At 46.1% G+C, this 24,000-nt stretch overlaps 1 long non-coding RNA gene across 1 annotated transcript in view; it reads left to right on the top strand.

Annotated features, from left to right (window-relative positions):
• LOC122235473 overlaps positions 1 to 24,000 on the top strand; it is a 142,686-nt gene that overhangs the window by 13,590 nt on the left and 105,096 nt on the right. The gene's annotated exons all lie outside the window — the stretch shown is intronic.

Genomic DNA, 24,000 nt, shown 5'->3' on the forward strand with positions numbered 1-24,000 from the left:
CATTGCATGTCTCCTCCCTCTCCTAGGGTGTTGTCCTTGTCCGCATAGGTGACGTTTCCTTCACTCCATGCCAACACGCAGCCATCAAGAAAGGGAAAGTGTGCCCAGGAGGCACAGCCATGGTCTTGGGGCTCAGGCCAGAATGGTATGGGTCCACTTCTCACCATCCACTGCTGACTGCAAGTTGGGCTAAGGAATGTGGAGGGAAAGTGGAAGCCGAGGGACAATTAGCCTTCTCTTCCATAATATCATGATTTTGAAAGAATGAATCACATAGTGGATCTTTGAAGCACAGGGGTAGGTGGGTGGAATTTTTTTTGTTTTTCTTGATGATGACGATAAAGGCAAATTCAACTTTTTTTTTTTTTTATTAATGTTTATTTTTGAGAGAGTGCAGAGAGAGGGGCAGAGAGAAGCAGGCTCTCCGCTGACAGCAGAGAGCCTGAGGCGGGGCTCGAACTCACGAACCGTGCAAAATCATGACCTGAGCCTAAGCCAGATGGTCAATCGACTGAGCCATCCAGGTGCCCCGATGATGAAGGCAAATTCAGTCTTTCAAAAAAAAATTTGGTTGATACATATTTTGATCTAGATAAAGGGAACAAGCCAGCAGTAGGGAGACTCGGCCCTGTGTTTAGGTTCTGGCATATTCTAACTTTCCAATCTTTGTGAGTTTCTTTATTTGTAAGATGGGTATTGTGATGACTGCCCTGTGAGATTATTGCAAGGATTCAGTGAGGTAAGTTAGCACCCAGATCTGTCCCTGGCATACACTGGGTGCTTGGTAATAACTGAGATTACCTTAGAGGCCAGTGTGCTAGAGTGTGAATGAGAAACGAATAGTTTATTCTTCTGCTACTTACCAGCTCTGGGAGTTTGGGAAACAGTCCCTTAACTTCTCCAGGTCTTGGGACGTTTGTCTGTGAAAGGGACGACCCCTTTTTATCTGACGTTTGTGGTTTCTTTCCGAACAAGGCTATGCAATGTGTCCGTATCGTATTTCGTATTTTGAATATCTCATTGCCTCTTCCAGCTCTCTTGGAGGAAGGGCCAGCGTTGCCACTCACCGTCCGTAACAACGCTAGGCAGTTTAGTTAAGCTTTCTAACTGCTTTCCCGTTGTGGTGAATTGTGCATAATTTCTCTTTTGAACGATTGTCGCATAGGTTAATTGGGGTCACATACGTGACAGGGGATTCACCAAGAGCCTCAAGAGATGTTAGGCGTTATTGTTTTTATTAAATGTGAGGATCAAGTGGCTGCTGTGTTTTGTGTCTTCTTTAAGAACAAATTTTCCAGAAACACTGATACGGAAACAGGATCTTGCCTCTCCGCTGCTTATTCCTCAAGTAGTTATAATCCTTTGTTTGTGACACCACAGTGAGTTGCCCCTGGAGAGGATTCTAATGTTGTGAATAGAAGATTAGGTCTTGGAGTGACAGCCTCTTAAAGACGGTAGTCTGAAGGTCTTGTAAAAAGAGTCTGGAGAAACTTCTAGTCTCCGGTCTTCACAAATGTTATGCCATAGTGAATGTTGAGTAGCAACAGTAGTGTATAGGGTATGGAAATGAAAGGTATTCCACGCGTGGTATTCCACGCAGTGCTGTGATGAGTCCTCAACTTGTGCTTCTGTTTGGGTATTAGTCCCTCTGCGGCATTATTCAAATCCTATGTGACAGGAATAGCTTAGGGCAAAGTATTCTAGGTTTATAGATAAAAGTCAGTCTGAGAGGAAAACTTGTGTGTAGTTCAAGGACGAAAGGCCTGAGAGCCTGGGAACTGGGGTCTAATCTCAGCTCTGCCATTAACTAGCTGTGTCCTTGGACAAGTTTTGGAAGTAGTCTCTGTATTTGTTCCGTTGCTGGTAAGAGAGAGGCGGGACTAGACTCAGGCCATCACCGGATGATCTCCTATATCCCTCTGGTTCTGAATTCTGTGTTGCTAGGGCTGACTTTTCAGATCCCAGCAGACCTGGTTTGTTTGGGGCTTGGTTAGGCTAAGTGCCCTGCTTACTAACCTTGGAAACCTTTATTCCAACACTGGCATAAAAACAGCCCTGTGAGAACATGTTGTGCAAAGGAACGACAGGGATCAGGGAGAAGAAAACAAATTGTTTTTCCCTACAGGCAGTACATTTGTGCTCAGAGGTCAGACATGAATGCTTAGCCTCTGGAACAGGGGAGAAAATTCAGTTCAACGCATGCTGATTGAGTGACTTAACGTGTTAGAGACATAATGGAGATCTGATGACAAAGAACCCAAGGTCCTGTCCAGCCCCTGTTCTCGAGCAGTTTGATCAGGTTAGGGAGACCAGGCAGGGCCACGTGTGCACGCCTGCACACAGAAGCACACACACTCACACTCATAATAGTGAACAGGCACGATACTTCCACAGGCACTGAGTATAATGCAGGACACCAGCCAGGCCACTCAGGGCCACCAAGGTGAAAAGTGTCCCCATCCTCAAGAGATGTAGTTAAGGCGAGTACCTAGAAGATGGTCTTAGAAAAAGGCAGAGAGAGGAGAGCCAGAGATGATAATAATAAAACATATTTACATAGTGCTTTACTAAGTCCTTTTGCTCATAGTCCACATTCTCTCTCCTGGGTGGCGTTTACACCATCCCTTCTGGTTTTTCTCCCATTTCTCTGGCCACCTTCTCAGTTTCCTTTGTGGGACCTTTTCCATGGCTTGCCCAAGACAATGTTCCTGGGTGACTTCCTGCACAGCCATGACCTCAGCCATCACTTAATCTGCTGATGGCTTTTGCTAGAATGTCAGCTCCACGAGGACAGAAATCTTGCCTATTTTTCGTCTCGAGTTAGCCCCAGTAATTGACACGGTGCCTTGTCCATCATAAATCTTAAAAAATGTTTATTGTAAACTAAATTTGCATCTGTAGTTCAGAGCCAGTCCTCACTTGTTGTCGTAGAAAACCAACTGTCCATTTGCATCTCTACTTGCAAACTCATGGTACCTTACACTCAAAATGTCTGAAAAGAACTGCTTACCTCCAGGTAATCCCCGTAAAACTCGTACTTCATTGAGATAGCCCTATCTCAGTGAGTTGTACTTCTGTCTGCCCCAATCATCCAAGCCAGAAACCCAAGAACCTTTTTGGACTTGTGCTATATCCTACTCTTTCCTTTAGTCTTCACGGTTAGTCAGTCAACAAACCCTAATGAATCCATCTGCTCATGTCCCTTCTCACCTTCACCTGGGTTATTTCTACAGTATCTCAGCTGGTCTCCCCTCCTTCTCGTAAGTGTTCCTGGTCTTCCAGCATGAGCGGTGAGTTCCAATCTCATCCTTATTTTAACTAAAAGTTTTTCTATTGTTGTTTTCTCTTGGTCTTAATTTCCTCTCATTTTAAAGACATTTTTTGGGGGGTGCCTGGGTGGCTCAGTCGATTAAGTATCCGACACCAGCCCAGGTTATGATCTCGTGGTTCATGAGTTTGAGCCCCGGGTCAGGCTCTGTGCTGACAACTCAGAGCCTGGAGCCTGCTTTGGCTTCTGTGTCCTCTTCTTTCTCTGCCCCTCTCCTCATATTCTGTCTCTCAAAAATAAATAAGTGTTAAAGAAATTTAAAAATTAAATAAAAGACATTTTTTTCTTGCTGCATGGTATGTATGTATTTTTAGAAGAAGCCTAAAATATCACCAAAGTGGTAAATAATATATACACACTATGTTAATTTGAAACCTTTTGATTCCAAGTGAAAGAAAACTCAAACCAACTTAAATAAAAAAGGAGGACATTTTTGGTTCATGCAGTTGGGCAGCAGGAGAATGATTTTGGCTTCGAACATAGCCAAATATAGTCAGTTGAGCATCCGACTTTGGCTCAGGTCAGGATCTCATGGTTCACAAGTTCAAGCCCTGCATCGGGCTGTGTGCTGACAGTTCAGAGCCAGGAGCCTGCTTCGGCTTCTGTGTCTCCCTCTCTCTCTCTGTACCACCCCCTGGCTCGCTTGTGTTCTCTCTCTCTCTCTCAAAAATAAAGAAATATTTAAACAAAACAAAACAAACAAAAAACATAGCCAAAAAATAGAGCGCAAACACCGTCAACGTGGCTCTCTCTGGTTCATCACCTTTTGGCCCTGATTTCCTCTGTCAGATCAGCAATCTTACCTTTATGAGTGATCTTTACTAGTGATGTCAAAAATATAATCAAACTGCATAAGTAGATTGCATTTTTCCAAGAAGGCCATAACTGGATCTCCCATTTTACATGCTGCTCTTATGATGTGACGTTGTTACTTTTCCCCTCAAGAGGTGGGGTCTAGATTCCCTTTTATTGCATCTGGGCAGGTTTGTGACCATTGCAAAGTGACCCTGCGTGAATTTTGGGTCTGGGTCTATAAAAGGTGACATGGCTTCTGTCTGTTCCTCTCGGGACCCTTTCTCTTGGAACCCAGCCATCGTGCCATGAGGAAGCCGAATAAGCTGTGGAGTGGAACCCTCCTTGGCGACGGCTGATTCCCCAGGCAGCACCGACCTTCAGATATGTGAGTGAATGAGGGTTCAGGTGATTGCAGCGTCAGCCACTTTCAAGCCCTCCCAGCTGTGCTGTGCACCCCGCGTCCCACAGGACGTTAAGGAGCGGAGATGTGTTGACCCTGCTGTGCCCTGTCAACTTCCTGGCCCATAGAGACTGTAAGAGATGATGAGATGATGTTTCAAACCACTAAATCTTGAGGGAATTTGTTGCACAGCACTAGATAGGTGAATACCCAGAAAAGTGTGGGACATCCCATGTGGCTCACCAGGCCCTTCCTTCCTGCTTAAGCACGCTTTTAATAAAATGAGGTCGAAAGTAATAATTACACTCATCATACCCAGCAAGAAGGGTTTACGTTTGAATACCTCCATTTTACAGCAAGATTATTATTGAGCTTACGTGACATTTTTCAGGGAACCGTGCCTCAGACAGCCATAGATTCTAGAGTTGTTTACCACAAACCATCCAAACCCACAGACATCCTGCTAAAAGCATTCCGTAGATAAAGACTTTCCTTCTTGAAACGTTAACTATTATCAGGTCAGTTATCACACTTACCAAGAGACTAGGCCGTGTCACTTGCCTTCTCTTGCAGGGATCCCTCTAGTAATTGGGGAAGAAATGGGTCACGGGCCAGCTGTTTTAACTCCTTCCACCTCAACCCTTCCACTCAACAATTTTTCCCCTGATAGAGGCAAGATGTCTGCCTTGAGCCCTAGTCCCACAATTCACCCTCTCAGTAACCCAACCAAAAAAGAGAATGCCTTTCTGTCATTCTTCTAGAATAAGTCTCAGTATATCTCTACCTGGCTCTGATGTCCGAACCAACCTTTAGAACACTTAAACTACATGGATCGAGGAAAATTAGGGTGTTGTTATAAGAAGAGAGAAATGCTGGGCCTAAAACAATGAAAAAAATAGCTGATACACACACAATATAATTATAAAAATATATAAAAAATGTATATAAATATATATAAATATATAAAAATATATAATATATATAAAAATATATAATTATAAAAATTAACATGCATTAAAAACATTTAATTATATACCAGACTTCTTTCTTAATTGGTCCCACTTCAGTCTATTCTCCCTCCCATTGCTAGAGATTTCTTTTTTCTTTCTTTTCTTTTCTTTTCTTTTCTTTTCTTTTCTTTTCCTTTCTTTACTTTTCTTTTCTTTTCTTCTCTCTTTTCTTTTGAGATAGAGAGGGCACAAGTGAGTGAGAGACAGAAAGAGAGAGTGAAGGAGAGAGAGAAAAGTGGGGTTCACCCGGGGCTCATGTTTTATCCAAAGTGGGGCTGGAGCTCACCCGATGTGGGACTTGAACTCACAAACTGTGAGGTCATGACCTGAGCCGAAGTCAGATGCTTAACGACTGAGCTGCCCAAGTGCTCTGGAAAGAGATTTTTAAAATGCAAGTCCAAATATTCTGGTATATTAGCATCTTGGGGGTAGAGACTTTATTTGTTCATTGTAAAAGTTAGAGTAATGTCACCTGCTGTAACAGCGTCCCATGTTTCAGCAGCTTAACACAGCAGAAATTCATTTCTCAGTCTCATAAAATAAATATTCCTGGTTGATGGGGGGTTTTCCTCTATATGGTCATACAGGGACCCTGACTCTTTCCTTTTTGTGGATTTTCCATGACTTAAGTCTTGGGAATCCTGTATTCAGTAGTGGATAAGGGAAGAGAAGCCACACTTCTTAACATTTTGGCTCAGAAATGACACATATTAGTTTTGCTCATCTTCCGTTGTTGAGAAATGGTCACATAGTCCCATCTAAATGCAGGGGGCACTGGGAAACGTTGTTCTTGGTTGGGATGTCAGTTCTCTGTGACAACTTTATGAAGGGGGTGGGGGACACGAAATTTGTTGGTCAGCTAGCCGTCCCAGACACATTTATCTTTGTATTCCTGGCTCCTAACCCAGTATCTGATGCCAGAGTTGATGTCTAGGGTGGCTGTGGAGTGAATTACTTTTTCTGAACCTTGGATGGCCATCAAGTGCCAGGTCAAATGTGATGCTATGGCATGTGAAAAAGTAGATTACAAATATCAAATGAGGCCCTTGGAGTGGGCACAAAAAGCTGACCAGAGATGGGAGTTTAGGTGATTGTGGAGCTCCTTGTCCTTGTCCTTGTGCTGGGAAGGAGCGTCCTTCTTTCAGAGCCCTCTGTGGGGGAAGGGGAATTTAATGTCAGTTCTTTGACACCTTGTTGGGAGTGGTAAAAGATGGGGAAAAGATCACTTCCACACTCTCAATAGTTTTCAGTTATACAACAGGTAGGGCCTTGAATATACCTTTGATGGAAACTTCTCTTTTCAGGGAAGTACATCTGAACTGGCTATTAAATTATGAAGCTAGAGCTGAGGCAGTTAATTGCTGCTCTGTGTAATGATTCAAAGGCTGTCTTTGTGGGAGGCAGAGATGTCTCTCCACAGCCAGTGTTGCCTTTGGGAAATGACTTCTCTTCCATGATGGATCCAAACCGTGCTGTGCCTGCAGACTGTTGCTCTGGGGAGCTCTGATGCTCGCAGAGCATGACCGAGGAAGAGGATGCCGGCATTACCTTGGCCTCATGCTGGAGAACGAGCCATAACAAAGACTTGGACTGGGTTTGGTGAATCTCAACTCTAGGTCTAGGAATAACCTAAGCATTGAGACGTAAGAAAACTGAAAACAGGGGCGCCTGGGTGGCTCAGTCAGTTGGGCCTCTGACTTGGAGTCAGGTCATAATCTCACAGTTCGTGAGTTCAAGTCCCATGTCAGGCTCTGTGCTGACAGCTTAGAGCCTGGAGCCTGCTTCGGATTCTGTGTCTCTGTCTTTCTCTGCCCCTCCCCAGCTCATGTTCTGTCTCTCTCTCAAGAATAAATAAACATTAAATTAAAAAAACATTTAAAAACTGAAAACATAACTGCTGACCTAGGTAGTTGTCATGGGAGGGAGGTGTTCCTTTGAGATAATTCATCCAGACATGCTTTATGAGTTATGCAATTTTTCCATATGTATGGTATGTATCAATAAAGAATTTATAAAATTTAAAAAGAAAGGACCTGTCCACTTTTGGGTGATTTTTGGTAATTTAGGGAGATAGAGATAAATCTCTTACCACAGCTGCTGCATGGGTATTAATTAATTAGACTGAGAAAGGCTTGGCAGGGAGGAGGGGTCTCCACTGAAGGGAGTGGACTTTTCCCCTGTCATCACATGGGAAGAGGCAGTCTAGGGCCTGGAAATGGGAATTTGTTAGGCAGGTCTTTTACAGGGTGAGAAACTTTCTCCCCCTCTTATGCCTAGGGCTCTGAGACAGTTTGGTTAATCCAGATTGGTGGCTTTTAGCCAGACAAGGTATCTTGTAGAGGAATATTTATCAACCTCTTTTAAATATTTTTATGTATTTATTTTGAGACAGAGAGAGTGCCAGTGGGGAAGGGGCAGAGAGAGAGGGAGAGAGAATCCCAAACAGAATTCCCAAGAGAGAATCTCAGTGCAGAGCCCAGTGTGGGGCTTGAACCCATGAACTGTGAGATCATGACCTGAGCCGAAGTCGGATGATTAACCAACTGAGCCTCCAGGTGCCCTTGTTTATCAACCCTTAAAAAATATCTTTGCCCTCTTAATCTTATTCAAGAGAGAAGAATGGTCTGAACCAATACCCAGAGACTGAAAGATTGAGATGTGCCGGAGAATTGAGTGTGGAGTGGCTCAGCCACAGTGCAGTCTGGTACGGATTCCTGGAATAGATATCTAGAAGGGGCGCAATGGCACGTTCCCCAGGCACACTGTCCATCTCCTTGTACTGTAATCATCTGTTATTAATCAGTCTCTTCCTCTAGCTCGCAAGCTTCCTGAGGGCAGGCACCACGTCTATGGCTTTTATCACAATGCTTGGGCTTGATAAGTGCTCAGTGAGTATCTATTGAACACACACCTGAGCCTCTGGGCTCACCTGTTGTGCCGTATGTTTCCCCATCTAGGCTGTTTTCCCCTAAAGACTCACCTCCGTATCCCCAAGGGCCTGGCATGAATTCAGGGCTCTGTAGACATCTGGGGGATGGTAATGAAGTGATAAACTCATCACTGATATCTCATCAGTGGTGAGTGATAGAGGTCACTCATCTATCCCTGAAAGCAAGAAAAAAGCTGTAATAAGAGTCTCATGCACTCCAAAAACAAAGCAGAGGGGGACCACTGAGTGTCACGGAGTAGGTATCTCTGTTTATGGAAAGTTACACATGTGGGGCCAAGTCCTAAGCCTATGTAGTCATTCACAAGCAGCCTCCTTAAGGCTGAAACACTGAGTCTGAAAGAAAAGGATTAGTGGGGTAAAGAATAAGAGATTCTCATTCAGGATGCATTCATTTCTCTTCTGCCAGAACTGACTCACTCCTGGGGGGTTGGCGAGCACTTGTGCCCTGGAGCGAAGATGGAAAAATGTGATGCTAATTTTACTACTTGATTATATTTTTGTTTCAGGTGATTTTGCCAAGTTTTTTTTTATTTGCTCACAGCGGTGTTAAAATAGCAGCAGTTGATATATTTCAGGCTTTAGAACCCTCTCTGAGTGCCATGCCAGCCTAATTTCTTCCCAGAGAAACACGATACTCCTGGAGGCACAGTATTTGGTGCCATAATAACCACAGTGGCTTCTGTTTATGGCGAATTTATTGTAGGCCAGGCAATGGGCTAAATGTTACACTGAATGATCTCAGTGGATGTATCAGTTTCCCCTTGTGTAGATGAAGACGCGGAGGCTGAGGTTTAGGAAGGTCACAGAAGGTTGCAGAAGGTCACAAAGCCAGTAGATGGCAGACCTGGGACTGGAACACAGGCTGCCGGCAAACTTCCTTGTTGCCTTCCCAGCTGGAGGGAACTGGGATTGTGCTGGGTCCCCAAATGGTGGAGGACACGGACTATGAGTCAGAGCAAAGCACATTTTGAGAAGACCCTGGAGGCCTGTGAAATGCCATTCGCTCCGCAGACTAAGAATGTCCTTATTGTCCCTTCCATCTGTCTCAGAGAGTCTGGCCCCTTCACGCTGTGCTGGCTGTGGCAGAGACACTTAGCCCTAGACGTCCTAGTGTGGACCTGCGACAGCTGCTACAGTCCTGTCCCTCTAACTCTTCCCGCGGCTGGTGTTTCCCATCCTCTTGGCCTTACCTGTTTCTTGTCCCAGTGGACAAGCCTGTGGCACTGGGTTCCAGTTGACTTCACATGGGTACAGTGGTGCTTTGCCTACGTGCATGCTGGTCACCTCTCAGCTCCCTGCTCCAGGCACCTCTACTGACGCCTCCATGAGACTTGCCTCATGCCCACCATGTGCAAACTGGAAGTGGCCAAGGGCAGGGGGAGTCCTGTGGGGTGAACCTTCAGCCAATGGGAGGCAAGAGCTGATGGGTAAATTACTCCCTCCCCACCCACCAGGGGCTGAGGACAGGCACCGACTCTATAGCTTTTCGCGTAATACCTAGGGTTTAATAAGTGTTAAAGAAAAACATTTTGAATGGATGCCCACATATGTAGCCAGCATTTGCACGTAGTAGAGGTCGGTAGCTCCGTGATTGGCATCCTTGAATCGGTTCTCTTTCCTTCTCTGCCTCCCTCCCCTTCTTCCTCACTCCTGCTTCCTAGAATTCTTAGGCGATTATATTCCCTAACAAAGTTTTGAATCATGTGAGCCCTCTGCCTCAGATTCTACTTTCTGGGGCATCCAGGCTAAGACAGGTGGCAAGGTCTGAATAATCTTATATTCATTCATCGTCTTCTGGAACGGCCAGCATACCTGGTGCCTGCATTTTGCTTTTTTGGTTCATTTGTTTTGTTTTTGCTTTTTAAAAATTTGTTGATTTTTGGGGGGAGGGAGGGGCAGAAAGAGGGAGACAGAGGATCCAAAGTGGGCTGTGTGCTGCAACAGAGAACCTGATGTGGGACTTGAACCCATGCACTGTGAGATCATGACCTGAGCCAAAGTCAGATGCTTAACTGAATGAGGCACCCAGGTGCCCTCTGTGTTTTTGAGTTAAGGACGGGACACACTGAAATGGAGTGGAAAGCTGCAGATCTGTGACCTGAGGTTGGGGGGCAAATTGTAGAGTGTTGCCTTCATCTTACTTCAAATAGCTTTCCATTTAATTTGCCAGATCCATTTCCTTCTCCCCATTTAAAACTCACCTTTAAGTGGCATCTCTGCATAACTGAGAAATATAAAAACACCAAAGGCTAGCCCAGCCCCCTTGGTCTCTTCTTGGGCATGTTCTGTCACTTTAGGGAAGAAAGGTGATGACATTTGTCTTCATGCTTGTCTGATTGATACCTGATTTCCTGGTCCCCAAGTGAACCAGGAGCAGCTTCCCTCTCTGCACAGGCTCACAATGTCCTGGGAAGATGCTAGAAAGCTGCAAAAGGCATCTGTAGTCCTCCTGAGACCCTGTGGAATGAGAACCTCCAGCCAAAGAGTAGACTCAGGGGTCACAGTTTTGTGTCGCTGCAGGCCATGTAGATGGTCACAGGGCTGAAGAGAAGAGGTTTAATATTACCTAGCAGCCAGTGGGCTCCTGGCTGTATTGGGTCCCTTTGCCACCCAGTCAGGGGAGGGACTGTACTTTTCCAGCAGCGTGTACCCCGTTGCTGCTGGCTGCCCTTGAGAGACTGCCATGAGACCTCTGAAATTGGGGCCATTTAAGGGTAGCCCTGACATTTACTGAAAAGCCAGAAATTCAGCACAAGTAACCCACAAACCGGTACAGCTAAAAGCTATTTATATGCTTATACACACAGCAATTGTGAGAGAGATGGAAATGAATGTAACTGATGTGAGCTTCTGCACAAGCTTGAGGCACAGGGTTGAAGAGAGCCTAGGCAGACACGCTCACAGTTGCACATCACTGCCACATGGTGTCGCTGTTGGAGACGAGTCTTGCATGGTTTGCTCCTCGACTAAGATGGTTCCCCTGCTGGTCCTCATCCTGCGCAGGCTGCAGTGGTTATTGGAAAGACGGCAGCGCCACTCTTCATTCGGTGCCGTGCTCAGTCAAGGTGTACTACATGGGCCACCTACGTTCTTCAACGCGCGTGTCTGTGCTCATCCACATGTCCCAAGCAGTGTTGTCTGGGTCCTGGGAGGGTTTGCTCCAGACTACAGCCAGCCTGACTGAACGCCTTTCCATCCTTGGGCTGAGCCTATGTCCTCACCCACACTTCCCTGGCTTTCCTGCTGAGTGCCATTTTGAAGCATGCTGTCATACTTGACATTTTGCCTGCTGTTTTGAAACACAAAAGTTGGCCCGTTGTGTCCCTAGAGCATTGCTGGCCTTATCCTTTGGTATTTGTTGTTCAGAGCCCTGTGTCTGACTGACTACATATGGTGCCACTGTCCCCTTCTCTCTGGGCAGCAGATGCTTTCTGGCTCTCTCTATAACTTATGTGTACCTTCTATAACTAAGAAAAGACCCCAGATGTGATTCTTAGCGGGGGATGATGATTCCCCTTGCAGTGACGTGGAGCTCTATCCAGGCATGGGATGGCTGCCATAATTTATACCTAGGCAGGTATACCAATTTATGCCTACTTAATCTCTGCCTCAAAAGGGACCATACTGCATTAAGAAGAACCACATCCAGCAGAAGAGGAACCATCAAACTCCTACTGAAATTACACCATTTGGAGAACAAATTCCTATTTCTTATCATCTATATCAAACATTTAAAACCACTCTGACAAAAGTCAGCGAAGTGCCTCTTCACAGTGTTTCTCTGCTGTTCGTGTTTACAAAGAGCTCCTTGCTAGTCTAGTTGTAAGGAGTAGACTCGTTGTCCTGGAGTTCTTGAAAATGTGCAGAAGAGAAGAAACTGTTGTCCCCGAGTGGCAGGGAAAGTCTGAGGTCTCATGTCGTCCTTTCTAATTGGACTTACTGGGCTATTTCTACCTTGAGGCATCTCTTCCATAGCACTAGCAATGTGACAAAGGAGAGTTTAGTTTGAAGTTGCTAACTTTTTTGTGGACTGAGGCTATGGGCTGAAGACCCACAGAATTGAAGATATCTGAGGATGCTGGCTCTGATCCTCATTAGAGACTCCTGGTTAGTTCACATCTATTCTTGAGGTCACAACTGTCCAGCTGTGAACGGAGAGACTCTCTCTTCTTGGCCTTCCTTTCAAGGCTGGCAACAATAAGACTTTGAACAAAACTCTCAGTGCCAAGGGCATCAACCTCTTTCACACCCCCTTCTGCTCCATAGTGTCAGAGAAATCCCCTCAAGGACATGGAAGAAAAATGAGGACCAGTCTTGAATCGATGATGTGTTATATGGATATTCTAAGGCTGGCTTCTCTAGCAAGAAACTTTCACCCAGCTGGGTTCCACATGTAGAAAAGAAGGGCCCTTTTATAAAATACCCGATACAAGATGTTGACCTTTCGAAATCCTTTGGGCAGACCATTTCAAAGGGTGGATATTGTCAAAGGTCGCCTAAAAGTAGAAAATGGTAAATAGAATTTAATCAAAAAGGGCTGGAAGGACACACTCTAACCAAGTCGAAGTGACAGACAAGGCCAGGGTCACATCTCAAGTCCTCACCTCTGACTCACACCACCCGGGGAAGTAACTGTTCCCTTGAGTCCTGGGGGGTCAAGGGTGTCTTACGTTCATGCATTCTGCCCAAGCTCTGACATTTTGAGCACTAGCCCAGGCTCTCGTCAGCTACCCGACCCTAACCACGAACCGCACACCAATGGTCTTTGGGTTTTTGGCTGAGGTCAAGTTGCCCAAACGCTGCCCCTCAATGTTTATTTCTGGGATTGTTTTGCCAGCCCCTCCCCTAGTACATGTTCACCCTCAGAAGCAGGCGGATGACTAAGAGCTACAGGATACTTTGCAATTTCCTTTCAATTCAATTCAACAATTATTTACCAAACACCTACTATGCATCAGAGACCAGGTTCCAGGAATACAGATATTCCTTGGACTGGGAAGCTGAGACACAGTTTCGTTTCAGAGCAGTGTTGGCAACAAACAAAATGAAATAAATCACCACAGCAAAAGCCACATTCCAGCCACCAAAAAGGTAGTTTCAAGCAAATATGTCTATGTGATTCTCGAACGTCCCTAAGTGGGATTCCGGTCCTTATCTCAGAACACCCTCTTCTCTCCCTTCCACACCCCACAGTTGTCCCATGCCTCCTCCTCCAGACTCCTTGAAAACCTCTTCCTTGGGACTAGCCTTCAGGCTTCTTCTGCTCATCCCTGTCCCTGCTCTCAGCTCAGTGGCTCAAGAATCCCAAGGGCCAGCTAGGCCAAGGCAGAGGACCAGTGTATAGAGTCAGAGCTCTCTTCAGCAGAGACAGGACAGGCATGAGCTGAGGCAGGATGTTCTGAGCTTTGGTCCTGCCCCACACAAATGAAAGAGATCTAGCCCTTGCCCCAGGGAAGGTCACCGTAACTGGAGACATCAGCACCAAAGAGGCCATCACAATTCCGCTTTAGTGGTGAGGGCCTATGGGATCCTGGGGAGATCCAAGATGGCCCAGGAAGAGAGCTCTAGCTAAAGCTTGAAGGGTGAATCTGGATTTGAACCCAATCTCTGAGTTTTGGACAAGTTACTTACAGGAACAGGGAACTGTGCCAGTTCCCTCATCTGTAACATGGGGATTAGACATTATATGGTTGTTGTCAGACTAAAACAACTTAATAAAAGTGAATGCTTGAAATAGTGTTCAGCAGTGCTCAACAAACATATAATTAGAACATTGATGCACTGAATCACAAATTCCTGGGGTGTAGTCACAAAGCAGCTTTGACTTTCCCCCCCACTGCCCTGTGCATCTGGAGGAAACATCTCCGACTTCCCTGCGTGCTCTAGGAAATACAAAGTTGTAGAGTCATTTTCACATCTAAATCAGAATGTGTGCTCTCATATCCTTGTGAATACTCCAGTCTTTCTGTCTCTGCTGGGGTGGGTGAGGAGAGGGGCTGGCTGCGATCAAGTCTGTCTGGGCAGCGGGGGGTGGGGGTGGGGGGGAGGTTCCTTTCTTTCTCTTTCTTGCTCAACATACTGGCCAGTGGTGGTTCCTGGCCTCCCTGGGATGGGGTGCAGGGAGGGGTTGATGGGGGGAGTGGGAACATTCTCTCGCATCTTGGCATCTGCTGTCCTAAACCTAAATCAACGGTCCTCTGTGCAAGTCCTCCCTCTCAGGGCCCCCTTGCTCTCCATGGGGATGGGGAATTTGACTCCCCAGGCTGTTCTTGGCCACTCGCCATTTACCAGGGCTATAGGATGGTTTGCTCACAACGCAATTCGGCGTCTTTTATCTGTTGTCTTAGTGTTTCAACCGAAGCCTCCATTCTAACTTCCTCCATGCCCATTAGCCACCATCATTATCCCCGGGGTGCCATAAGGGTGGTTTGCTGGGAGGTGACCCCTGTCAGGACGGGGGCAGATGAGATGGCAAAGGTGGGCAGGGACTTCTTTATCCTACCTATCCTGTGACTGTGACTCTTGTCCCCTAGGTCCTGCCATGATGGGGACAAGGGTGCAGAAGGCTAGGCCCCGTCTCCTCAGGAGAATGACAAACCTGTGTTTACTGCTGTATAATACGAAGTGTCTTCAGTATATGTGCTCTCACTTAAAACTCACAGCTCAATCAGATCTTTAGTACATTCTTTCCATTTTAATAGATAAGGACACATGTTCTGGAAGTTAAGTATTGTCCGAGGTCACACAGCTAGGAGGTAACAGATTCCAACTTAGTGATCTGATTTCTGTTTTGTTCTTTTCATTGCACCATAATACACGGAGCCGGGAAAGTAGGTGCAGGGGAGCGACGTTCTGGAAGCCTGGCCTTGGGCAGGGTGTTGTCCTCTGGGAGGAGGCAGCTGTGGGAGCCACCTGTGCCTGCCCCGGCTTGCATAGTCGCAGTGGGCATTGTGGGTCCTCCACACCCACCTGCCAAACAGAACCGGCCAAGCTGGGCAAACACAGGTAGTGACTTCATTCTCCCTGCTTCATACCTGACAGTGGAAAGACCCAACTAGTCCAGCCCAGGGTCTTGGCCTGTCCTGTGGACAAATCTCCTGGGTCATCTAGACCCTGGTTAAGAACCTCTCTGTCCAGCCAAGAGCCCTGAATGCACACCTTCTATAAGCAAAAAGAAAGGTGTGCTGGTTCTCAGCAAAATGGTGACCCCTGTAAATTCTGCCGACTGTGCAGCCTCACTAACCCTTTGGTTACCAGTGTCCCCGGGGTTCACCCGAGAATTCTTGTCCTCTCCCTTCTCTTCTGCATAGTTTGGCTGTAGTTCATTAGAAGGTGGGATCAGATGCCAAAGGAGGAGGAGATAGGAGGAATTTGAACTTTGGTCTCCATGGCGAGGAGGACGTAAAGGACATTTTGTTTTAATTAATCGTTTTTGTTCTTTTTAGGATAACAAAAGCCGTATGTGTTGAGTGTTGAAAATTGAAAAATACAAAAAAGTGAGATGAAAACAAGTTCGCTCATGAGATTCACGCCCTAAGATTTGTGTGTTATTTCCTTCTAACATCATACTCCCATATATAAAGCATATCCACAGACACACTTGTAAACCATATTAGAAGTGTATAGACTGTGAGCCTCTTTTCTTCACTAAGCAACATGTCACGGGTATGTCCCCATACCGTTAAACTCAGTGGACTTTCAACCATCCTGTGTGGTGGATTCCACGTTGTACTAGAAGGACAACAGATGGGACAAGCTGGTGGGGGAATAAATTGTGAAAACTCCCTGGAGGCCTCCCCCTGGAAGACCCCACTCAGTCACATCTTAGCAATACATCCTGAAGAAACCGTGAGTTCTGACCCTTAGCACTCCAGGGCTTCTCCTTTATGTGTCTTATTCATTCATTCATTCATTCATTCATTCATTCATTCATTCATTCAAGAGAGCGAGTAGGGTAGGGGCAGAGAAAGAGAGAGAGGGAGAGAGAGAATCCCAAGCAGGCTCCATACTGTGAGCACAGAGCCCAATGCGGGGTTCGAGTTCATGAACCATGAGATCATGACCTGAGCTGAAAACAAGAGCTGGATGCTTAACTGACTGAGCCATCTAGGCACTCCTGTGGGTCTTTTAAGTAGAGGCCATGGTACCAAACTCCACATCAGTTCTCCCACAATTAAAATGTGCACAAGTCTGTGGAAAGCCCTTTTGCATAAGAAGTAGGTTTGGCATGGGGTGGATCCCCTGGATGCTGGGACTTTGAACTGGAGTTTTAATAACAGACCAAACATTGTTGTCTCACAGTGTCTCAAAGGAAAGCTCCCTTGCTTTTAAATTCAAGTACACCCAGGGCGCCTGGGTGGCTCAGTCGGTTAAGTGTCTGACTTCAGCTCAGGTCATGATCTCATGGTTCGTGAGTTCGAGCCCCGCGTCGGGCTCTGTGCTGACAGCTCGGAGCCTGGAGTCTGCTTCGGATTCTGTGTCTCCCTCTCTCTGCACCCCTCCCCAGCTTGTGCTCTCTTTCTCTCAAAAATAAATTTAAGAAAACATTAAAAAAATAAATTCAAGTACCCCATACATTTAACCAAATAAATTCAGAAACTTAATGACTCGGCAGTGGGTTGTGTTGGGGTTTTAGACCCTTTGTGAGTGTCGACAGTTTCTGGCACTCTCCCCTGCACTATTCTCAGTTGGTAACTAAATGCGCCACGTCTGTGGCTTGTTGTGAGAACCACACGATGTGCCTTTCATAGAGAAGTTTCTCTTTTTGGTTCAGGGCTTTGCTAGAAACTACTCTCACCGCTTTTCGGATTGAATTCTAGTTTAATCCTCTTTTTCCTACCTCTCCAAGGTCATGCGCACTTCTATATGAGAACAGTTGGAGTGCTCTTTAGAAACATTTTCAGATGTGTTTCCACAGCCTGTAAATCTTGTTACTTTGGGGCGCTCGGTACCCAGTGAAGCAATGGGTTTGGGGAGCTTCAGGTGGAGGTCAGAGAGCCAATGGAACAACAAGATAATTGGTCAGTTTTTATTTTTTTAATGTTTATTTATTTTTGAGAGAGAGAGAGAGAGAGAGCGTACACGCATGAGCGAGTGGGGGAGGGGCAGAGAGAGAGGGAGACGCAGAATCCTAAGTAGGCTCCAGGCTCTGAGCTGTCAGCATAGCATGGGTTCATGCAGGGCTCAAACCCATGAACCGTGAGATCATGAACTGAGCCAAAGCCAGAAGATTAATGGACTGAGCCACTCAGGTGCCCCATCAGTTTTTTTTTTTTTTTTTTAATGTTTATTTGTTTTTGAGAGAGAGAAAAAAAGACAGAGCATGAGTGGGGGGAGGGGCAGCAAGAGGGGGGCAGAGGGCTCTGTGGGCTCTGTGCTGACAACAGAGAGCCCGATGTGGGGCTTGAACTCATGAACCCCTGAGAAGTTGGACACTCAACCGACTGAGCCACCCAGGCACTCCAGATAATTGGTCAGTTTTGGTGGCTAAAATAGTTTCGACTCAGTCCCCAGTCAGATCCTAGTCTTGGGAGAATGAGGAAGGGAGGGGGTGTGAAGGGAAGTGTAATGTGAACTCTTCACATTAGTTTAGTGTAGGAGAACTATGAATCTCTTCAGAAGATCTTGGAGAAGCCTCTTCCTCCTTTGCAGGTAGTGGGTTAGGCCTCAGGTTGTCTGTCACCAGCCCTGAGGAGGTAGGAGGTATGGAGGAAAGAGCAGTCTCGAGCCTCCTGTTGGGGTTGTGAGAACAAGAAGTTAGGCAGAGGGAGAGACTGAGGTCACAGGTCACAGTTGGATTCTTGTTTCTTCCTGGCTTCAGGCTAAGTCTGGGCTTTGGAATAGAAGAACCCTTTAGAAACACCAGATAATTAAAGAACCTGAGGAATCGGGACTAGAGGCCCACTTTCTGAGGGGTAATGAAATGGAGGCTGAGGCCTCCAGGAGAGGCCCGGCTCAGCACCTTGACCGGAGCGTAGATGTGAAGGTGGTGACTGAGGCCAGAGGAGAGAGACACAGCACTCTTGGCCCTGCCGCCTCAACTTGGCAGGTTGGGATCCAGCTGTTTCTCGGTGTCAGGAAGAGGGGATCTGGAAGTTGTGTTAGGCAGAATCATGGCTTCCCAAAGGTGTCCGCGCCCTAGTCCCTGGAACGTGTGAGTTTGTTAAATTTAGGGGTAAAGGAGAAGGTTGCTGATCAGTTGGTTATAATAGAGGGATCATCCTGAATCATTGGGTGGACCCAGTGTAATTGCGAGGGTCCTTAAAGGTGAAACAGGGAGGTAGGAGAGGGGGACGAGGGAGATGGCGGCATGAGAAGGGCCCGGCCTACCGCTGTTGGCTTTGAAGGGGGAGGAAGGAGGCCATCAGCCAAGGAATGTGGTGGCCTTTAGAATCTGGAAAAGACAAGAGAATGGATTCTCCCCTGGAGTCTCCAGAAGGAACACAGCTCTGCTGACACATTAAGTTTAGCCCAGATGGACCCATTTTGGCCTTCTGACCTTCAGAGCTGTGTGGTAATAGCTGTGTTATGCCACCATTGCAGTAATTTGTTACAGCAGAGACGGGAAGCCCCTCTAATCCCCTGTTACCTACTGGTTTTAGCTGTTTGCTGCCTTGACACATGACTTCTTGGGGAGTTGCAAAAGACAACTGGGAATTAGATGTTAATTTGCCGCGAGAGTAGTGATTATGTCTGCTTAGTTTACCACTAACCAGTGAGGGCCGGGCGTGTTCACTATGATATTCAATATGATGTGGTTTGAAGTGTTGGGGTTTGGAACTGATGGCCGAGAAAGAATTCTTGAGACATCTGTGCAAAAAGGCGGTTTTATTATAGCCCGGGGACAGGACCTTCGGGTAGAAAGAGCTGCACTGAGGTTGTGAGGAGTGACTGATAATATAAGAATTTCTATCCTATGGAGGGGAGGGTGGTTAGGACTCCAGGAAATGGAGTCTATAGGTTTCTGGAGATTGCCTTTTTTCTTGTAAATCATTAAGACAGTTGCAAACTGATGGAGACTTATGTCCTGCAGGACTGTGATCTCTATCGGTTCACTATTTGTTTTTCCTGTTTCTTTGTTCTTGGGCAGCCAGGAGGGCCTGAGGAATGTCACACATATCCCACCTTGAGTGGGGGGGTGGTCCTTATGGAGTGTTAGCTTGTGCTTTGCCCTGTGCTTGCCTCTTGCTGCTTCATCAAATACATATTTGGTACATGAGTAAGTCATGAGATTCTTTAAAATGTACTAAAACTCCCTGGACTATGCACTATTATTATTCTCTTTCTATGTTGCCCAGATGATAATCTGGACAAGTGAGGAGTAGAAGTTAGTTTGCACCTCAGAAGGAAGAAATTCACCTGGTTGGCCTCTTTTTCACCCAAATGGTCCACCCTGAGAAAATGACCTCACAAATGCAGAGCAATAGCTCTGATCCAGAAGAATACGAACAGTAGACTGATCCAGAAAAATATGGTGGCTGGACAGCGAGTTCTTTCCCCCATGAACATTTCGCCACTATGTGGAGTGTTGATAGAATGGGGTGACCATGGGGCAAATAGATGAGGACACTGTTAGCCTGGCTGAGCTACAAGAAGGGGTCAGCGTCATCAGGAAAAAGACATGTACTTCCTTCATGCTATTTTACGCTGAAGAATCAGAAGGACCCTGGGGTTCCTCTAGAGGCACTGTTCCTCCAGATCAGAGCTCGAACCGTTGGGGTAGGGGCAGCAGAAGGGTCTTGGGAGAGGAGAGGAAGGAGAGAGAGCAGAGAAGAAAAAGACCCCTGGCTGTTCCTTGTGAGTAGAGTCTAAGTGGACGAGGGCAGCCTGATGGGCAAGAGACCTGTTTTGTCTGGTCTTGGAGGCTCCACGTGTGCACAGGTGGGTCAGTTCCTAGAAAGTCCGTCACCTCCTGGGAACGAACTGGATTAGTACCTCAGCCTCGCCTCAGGGGCAGAGATACTCAGATCATAAGGATCCTGTGCAAGGTTGGGTGGGGTCTTTTCTGCAGTTTCAAGGTCAGATGATTCAGGCAGTAAAGTAAATTTGGGGCAGGAATTATGATGTGGACTGTCTCAGGTTGTGGGCAGGTGCATAATAGTGCTGGGGACATCCAGACTGGGACCCCTGCAGGACCATGCCTTTCAGAGGGGGAGGGCCAAGGGATGGTTCAGCAGACACTCTTCTTTTTCCTCTTTCCTTCCTCTCTCCACCTCCACCTCTAACAATGCACTCAGGGTGGAAGGGCTTTTTCTCAGGAGTTGTGAAAGTAAGGGTATGTCGAACTGCTAGGGGCATTTGAGACAATTGAACTGCAGCTTCTGGTCAGGGAGCCAGAGAGTGAGGTGCATTTACACAGTAAGTGATCTCTGAGCCACCTCCACACCAGTCCTCTGGGTACCTCTCCCCTCCCCTTGAACTGGAAGATTTGCATTGTTCAGTAGCAGAGAGCTCCAGATCATTCGCCATCCCTGCTCTGCCTTCTCGGCAGGTTGTGGTGCTCTGAAAAACTCCCTCCACCTATTCTTACAAAAGAATGATTATTGCAGAGGAGGACATGTGACAAAGTCAGGGCCAAAATCTCAGAATCCTTCTGAGAGATTGACTTATTTACCTACTTTTACATATTCTCTTTCCACTAGGATTTCTAAGCCAGGAGCCTGTGATCTAGAATAGCCAATAGCCATTTTTTCATAGCTGTTGAATAAGACTGCTGTACCAGAGAAGAATAACATTTCTCTAAAATTCAGCAGAAAGCCAAGCCAAGAAATGAAGATCATGGGTGTAAGAGTCCTGAGAACCTTGTTTTGGCACCTGGATCGAGCTCTTCCTGAAGTCCATATCCATTCATTCATAAATATTCCAGATTCATAAGGCAATACCCAGCCATTTTGCTTAAGTAGTTTGAGTTTCTGTTAGTATCTTGACTAATGCAGTCAGTTAACCTTGCCCTACAGAAAGTCAGTCTTATACTATCCTTCATCTGATAATAAAGGTTAGGTTTTTAAAAAATGTTTTTAAGTGTTTCTTTATTTTTGAGAGAGAGAGAGACAGAACACAAGCAGGGGAGGGGCAGAGAGAGAGGGAGACACAGAATCTGAAGCAGGCTTCAGGCTCCCAGCTATCAGCATGGAGCTGGATATGGGGCTTGAACCCAGGAACCACGAGATCATGACCCTAGCCAAAGTTGACGGTTAACCGACTGAGCTACCCAGGTGCCCCTAGGTTAGTTTTCTTTTTTTTTTTTTTAACTTTTAAAAAAAATGTTTATTTATTTATTTTTTGAGAGAGGAGAGAGAGCAAGCCAGGGAGAGGCAGAGAGAGAAAGAGAGGGAGAGAGAAATCCCAATCAGGCTCCAAGCTGTGAGTGCAGAGCCCGATGCAAGGCTTGAACTCATGAACTGTGAGATCATGACCTGAGCCGAAATCAAGAGTCAGACACTCTTGAGCCATCCAGGCACCCCAGTAAAGGTTACTTTTAATCACATCTGTTCCACTTTCACAATTCCTTTAATATGAGGATTCATTTAGTCATGTAACTTTTTTTGGTAAGATGTCTATTGTCTTAGGAATTCTGGGAACCACTACTAAATATAAAATCAATTGGAAATCATGCAGCTATAAGGAAAAATATGCATGGGAGGAAACTTGACAGGAAATTCCAGTTTGGGTGGAACATTTTGGACTTAGAAGTGAGGTTCCACTTAAAATTGCTGCCTTGGATATTCTTGTAATTTCAATTTTTTTCAAAACAAAATTCTAAGAGCCCCGATACATTTAGGAGTAACAAAAAGACAAGAAATGAAGAAGGAAGGTCGGAGCAGACTCCTGCCTCCAGTCATATTGGAATCATTACGGATCCAGGTCAAGTGATTACCTGTGCTGTGCTGTTTCCTCTGGCCAGATATTCTTTCCTTCTCCTATTCAGATGTCAGAAATAGAATCTTAGAGAGGAACCGCTGGACTGGAGCAGTGACAAATGGGATATGTTGTAGGAGGATTTCAACTGGAATCCTGATATCTGTCGGAGGGGCTTAATTAGGATAAATGGCAGGGGATACGCTGAGGGCAAGGCATACCCACTCACGAGCCACATATGGAGGGCTCGCAGGGCGAGGTCAATGGAGTATGAGAAAAAAATCACATGAATTCCATCTTGTTTTTGAGAGGGAGCGAGCAAGGGAGGCTGATATTCTCTGCCTGGGGTGCAATGGGACAGTGCAAGCTTGTGGCAGGGATTACAGACTCTTAGCTTCCTAACCCCAGGACTCCTCAGGACTCTTCAGAACTGTGTCTCTAGAGCCCCAGTGCTCCTGTTCTGTGATAAAAGTCCAAGGACTGTCCATTTGCACTGGGCTCAGCCTCATCGCCCTCACCTTGCCTGATCAGGAGCTTTTCCATAAAGCAATGAGTCTGATTCATGTTTTGATGAGAATGGTTGATAAGCATCAGCCTGATTCTTTTGTAGTAATTCCTCTGTCATGGAAACAAGGCTTGTCTCTCCAGGTACTGATCTCCAGATAAGGCTCCAGATATCCTGGAAATGGATGTAATTGCTGCTGAACCCACGGGGCCACGGCCGCACCCTGCTGTGGGGACGGTGTGCTCCCAGTGGGGTTTGCTACTGGCTGTTCTTCATACTCTGCATACCAGTGCTCTTTCCTTTCTCTCTCTCTCTATCTCTCTCTTTTTTTCTCTTTCCCTTCCTTCCTCCCCCTCTCTTTTTCTTTTCTTTTCCTCCCTTCCTTTTCTTTCTTTCTTTCTTTCTTTCTTTCTTTCTTTCTTTCTTTCTTTCTTTCTTTCTTTCTCTCTCTCTTTCGTTCTTTCATCCTGTTTAAAATTTAGAAGTCGAGTGTTTGATTCAGCAAGAGGGAGGAAGGGAGGGAGAATGAATCGGTCAGAATTGCATGCTTGAGAGCATTGCTCAAGGAGGAAAAATACTGCTGTACTCATTGTGCAGTGTGGCCCTAACACATTGGGGGGGGGGCACATTCATTGATTCTAACACAAAAAAGAATTTTATTTGAAAAAAATGTAAAAAAGTTATTTGAAACGTTTATTTTTAGAGAGAGAGAGAGTGCACGTGCAAACGGGGGAGGGGCAGAGAGAGAGAGGGAGGGAGAGAATCCCAAGCAGGCTCCACACTGTCAGTGCGGAGCCCAACGTGGGGCTCGATCTCACAAACTGTGAGATTATGACCTGAGCTGATAACAAGAGTCTGATGCTCAACTGACTGAGCCACCCAGGTTCCCCTAACACTAAAATGAACTAAAAAACATTTTTTTTTAGTTTATTTATTTTTTGAGAGAGAGGCAGAGAGAGGCAGAGAGAGAGAGAGAGAGAGAGCAGGGGAGGGAACAAGAAAGAGGGAGAGAGAGAATCCTAAGCAGGCTCCTCACTGTCAGTGCAGAGTCTGATTCGGGGCACAAACTCACAAACTGTGAGATCATGACCTGAGCCCAAATCAAGAGTCAGATGCTTAACCGACTGAGCCACTCAGGCACCCCACACGAAAAGG

Source organism: Panthera tigris, chromosome A1 (genome assembly GCF_018350195.1).
Source record: "Panthera tigris isolate Pti1 chromosome A1, P.tigris_Pti1_mat1.1, whole genome shotgun sequence".
NCBI lineage: Eukaryota > Metazoa > Chordata > Mammalia > Carnivora > Felidae > Panthera > Panthera tigris.